We start from the raw sequence: 4,875 nt of genomic DNA, 5'->3' as shown, positions 1-4,875 counted from the left end.
ACTGGTACCAAATACAATAGTCTATTGCCTGATCATGAATAAAGGAGTCAAAAGATGGGCAAAAGGACAAGAGTTAGAACATCAGGCAATGTGGAAGGCAGGCCAAGGATAAACATGATATTTCTGTCCTTTAAGATCCAGTCATCTAACAATCTAGGCATAAATAAATACTACCATGAGAATACACATAGGCTGCAGTGGGGAACAACAGGGAAACTTCATCAGCTTGATGGAAAGGGAATGCCAAGGAAGCCTTCAGAAGATCTACTATGGGAATCAGGTATGGAAAGATGAAAGGTACTCATCATTGCCTTAACAGTAAAAGAGCAAGACAACTTTGTGAAGCTGTAAATTGTTAATTGTGTCTTGAGTTTAGGATTTTAAGGGTGGTAGATGGTGCTGGAAAAGTAGGAGTGAGAACAGGATGGACATAATTTGAAATGCCAGCTATTTAGTTTTTTAAGCTGCAAAATGAGAAGCCATTGATTTTAAACAGAGGAGTGTTATGGTGAGATTTGAATCTGAGAGTGATGATCCAAGGTCGTTAGTGTGATGGAAGATGTATTATTGGGGGCACATTGCAGAAACAGGGGAACATTTGGGAAAGGACTAAGCTGGAATTAAGGCAGGGGAGTCAGGGATAGATCAGAGGTACACTGAATAGATAAAAACAGGGGGACTTCGTGAATTAAGCATGAGGTATCTGCAAAGTGAATTGAATTTTCTGGACTGGTTCATGGGGGTACGGAAGTGATATTCACCGAGAAAAGCCATACATGAAGATAAAGATGTGAGCCCCATTTTGGAGAAGGTGTATTTGGGGAGCCTGGTTGACAAGGAAAATGTCCAATAGGCAGGTATATGGGTCTGGAGTTCAGGGGCTAGGTCTGTGGTAGCAATATAGATTTGAAATTTGTCACACTGGTTGAAGTTGTGGGTGTTATAGCGGGCACTCGTATTTTGCGCCCAGATGCCCTGGGATCCCATTTGCAATTTCTGTCTTCTAGTCCGCATTCCTACCCCAGCATCCTTATGGTATTGTATCTAGTGACCTGAACCCATGGAGGGAGGTACTGTGGCTGCTTTGTCTGCAGGCTCAGAAAGCAGGCGTTGTCTGGTTATTTCAGTGTCCATGGTAGACCTTAGCCATTTATTAAGGGGTACAGGCGTACAAAAGCCCAACTCTGTTGCCTCCATTTGGGGCAAACTGTGAGGTATAATTTGGCTTTTAGGACTCTTCCCCAAACTGTACCTTTGCTTGCTTTGTTCCCAGTGCCCACCCGATTTCCCTACTCCCTAGCTAGCCTCCCTGGAAATTGCTTGCACACAAATAAATTCTCATGTCATGGTCTATTTTTGGGGATGTCTACCTAAGACCTGTTGTGAATAAGACCAGTCAAGTAGAGTATTTAAAACAAAAAGGAAAAATATCCAAGAAAGGAACTTAGGGGAGCACCCTAGTTAAGAGGTAGGCTGAGAGATCCATAGCTTGAATCCGACAATTACGGGTAGGGCCATCATCAGGGCCAAACACTGCCCCCTCAGACAAGTTGGTCTCCTCACCCCTCGCTCTCCTTCTGACAGGACAAAATTCTTGCTGCTGCTAAATGTGAAGAGATGAGGCATTGTCTGATGAAGTGTCACAAAGACACTGTTAGCAAGGATGCTGATAAGCATATCTTTGGCCATAATAGGAAAATGAGCCCTGGATCAGGGCCAAGTGGTTATTATGGATTTGTTTATTTCAGGAAGAATGAAAATTTAATACTTCATATATGGGGAGGAGCTGTCATTTTTCCCCTTTCACTCGGTATTATGTGGTGACATTTTTCTATGCACACAAATATAGATCTACATCATGATTTTAAATGACTACATTGCATACTATTATATGTATTAATTATGGTTAAATAAATAACTAGTCTTTCATTTATAGATACCTTGGTTTTTCTTATTATGAACAATGTTGTAATGAACAACTTAGGACATATATCTCTTTTTGTATGGTTGATTGAATATCTTCTCAGGGAAAATTTCTTCAAGTGGCATTTGTGCATTTTGACACTGGTAGTTATATGAATTTTTTATTAACTTGGCATACCATATTTGTGTGTATAATTTATAACTTTATTTTTTCATGATTCAACATCATCTCTATTGTAAGCCCCCATTTCTGCTGGATAACGAAAATGTTGCCTGGTCAATTTCAGGTTCAGTCGGTTCAATAAACTAACTTTACACTTGGTTAATGCAGGTTAACACTTTAGCCATGTGGAGGTTTAAATTTTCTGCTCTGGTTTTCTCTCATCATATTCTCTCCAGAGTCAGTTCCAAGTTCCAGGGGCATTTTGCAACTGCCGCCAGGCTCAGGGAGGGGAGACTCCAGCTCTGGCTCTGAGTTGGCTCTGCACTGGCATTTTCTCCAGATGTGACTAATCAAGCTGCCTCCCTTGACACAAACGGTGTTCAGTGTTTCTTCAGTGATGACTCGTCTGTGGTTCTAATGGAACGCTGCTTGGATATTTGCCTCAACTGATTTTTCTGTGTTGCAGCCGTGTTGTCCTCGGGTTTCTGGTTGGAATGGTAACCAACTCTGTGTCCCCTTATCCTGGCCATATAACCTCCGGACCCCTGCTGGCTCTCTCAGCCAATCTTCACATCCCACTTGGTACATGGGAGCTTTGGATTTCCTTCCACATCAATAAGGGAACATAAACACCTGTAAGAAAAGTAGAAGGTCCAACAATTTTCCCTTTATCGAACTTTTTGTTTAACTTTCATGAGAAAAGAGAACAGGTCACTAGGTAATTCTGAAAAAGAATGTGTTTGCAATGAAGGAGAGTAAAGTTTTAAAAGAGCAGCTGAGGAGAAAAGTAAACTACGGAGAAGAAATGCCAGGCAGTGTTGAAAGTGCAATATAAGGTCCAGACCATAAATTTCTAGTGGAAAAACTGGGCAAGTAAGCGACATTTTCTCTGTCATTACTCAGTGATGGCATGGAGCTGAAGACTGGGAGAACGCGGAAGGCTGTGGGACTGGAAGCTGAAGGATGTTAACAAATTGCAGAACAAGACAATATAAATGAGCTTGGACAGATGGCAGGTGTGGTCAGAGAAGGTCATGGTTTTTAATAGTTTAAAGGTAGGACATTTTGGGGGAGGAAACATTTTTTGTGGGGGAGGCTTGGTGAAGAAGTGAAACCCACTAAACTGAGGAAGCCAACTCACCGTGAGTCAGGGGTTTCCTATGGAAACTGGAGCTCTTCAGAGCAAAGGTTGAACTTGGGATGGAGAAGACAAAAAGCCAGGTTCTAAAGTGCTCAAAACATGTAAAGAAGTGACAGGGAACGAAGTGGAATGAAATAAAGATAATGTGAGTGACAACAGCAAGGAGGAGTAAAACATGACATCCTAGGAGGCAAAAGCCTGAAAGGGGGAAAGATTTAATATGAGGGAGGAACATAATGGTCTGAAAGTGAAAACTAGAAATTGGAAGAGTAATTAATCCCTCCATTCCACTTCTCCAACTCCAGACATGCAAGACATAGCTGGTTCTCAGGGGAGAGCCAGATTTTTGTAAGGGCAAAGAGGCAGAGGGAGTTCATTTGGCAGTGGACTCGGGGAGCAGGAAGAGCAAAGCTATAAGGAAGTGGGAGTACAGGAGAGATGAGTGACTGGGTGGAGCTTGTATTTGGGATGACGGGCAAAGCAGATGGGGCTGTGAGAGAAACTTAGCCGATGGTGCTAATGTTCTGAAGAGAGCATTCCTACGCAACTGTTTGCTGTCGCTGGCTGGGGTCTCAGGAGTTGTAGGCCTCTTCATTGCCTCTCTGTGGCCTAGTCAGCAGAAGGTAAGTTAGTTTGAGGTATCAAACAGAATATTGATTAAAATACATTTGAGCATTAAATCCAGAGTTGGGTGTTGAGAGCAAGCACAAGTACGCTTCATGGGCCAAATAAAAGTAGAATTCACTTGTGGGACAAGGTGGTCGGAATGCTGACGTGAACTCGGGCAGACCCTAGCCAAAAGTTGTTGCGTTTCTTGGGTTGCATGGCGTAATTTGCAAAAATGTTACTGAAGACATCGAAAGTCAGCTTTTCCAAAGCCGGTGGTAATAGCAGCAAAAGAGGCAATCTATTTTATCTAGAATTTGAGGCTTATAAGAGAGGGTGAGGTGCACACCCTGCCAAAGTCACAGGTAAATTTGACTAACTCTGTTTGGATTCTGTCATCTTTCCATGCTTACGTTGTGGTTAGAACAACAAAACTGAACCCCTAATCTTATTAGGAAAGGAATAAAAAATAATAAGTAGAGAAATGAAAGGGAAAAGAAATGACAGCATGCTTGTTATTCTCTTGTTATCGTTCCCACTTCTCCGAGAGAGTGGTGATAGTATCAGGCAAGTACAGGTGTGACTACATGTTATGGTCTTGTCCCACAAGGGCACAGCTAAAGATCTCCGACTTGAGTTGGGTCCTGGCTTTGCATTTCTGTTCTGTCTTTAATCAGTCATTTCCTGTTTGGTGTGAGTTAACAGTTCCTTTGGTGGATTTTTTTTTTTTTTCCTCCCTCTGAGTCATCTTACTTGATAATGTCAGCCATGGGCTCACTGGCACATGTTGTATTGTCAATCTGTGATTCTCACTTTGGGCCATTTCTGTTGCTTGTGTCTCTTCTACTTGCAATTTCCCTTTGGTCGCCATCCCCTATTTTAGGAGAACTCAATCCACGTGCAGAGAAATATTATAGGTTAATCTCAGCAGGATGTGTGAGAAAGAGACCTTGGAAACAGGATGAAACTTGGAGTGTCATAATTCTATTTGCAGAGACTTGATCCTTGCTTACATGGACCGATCACAGTTGCTGAAAAAAAA

This window comes from Ursus arctos, unplaced genomic scaffold (assembly GCF_023065955.2).
Source record: "Ursus arctos isolate Adak ecotype North America unplaced genomic scaffold, UrsArc2.0 scaffold_37, whole genome shotgun sequence".
Taxonomy (NCBI): domain Eukaryota; kingdom Metazoa; phylum Chordata; class Mammalia; order Carnivora; family Ursidae; genus Ursus; species Ursus arctos.
The sequence above is the reverse complement of the archived record's forward strand: the minus strand, read 5'-3'. Positions refer to the sequence as shown.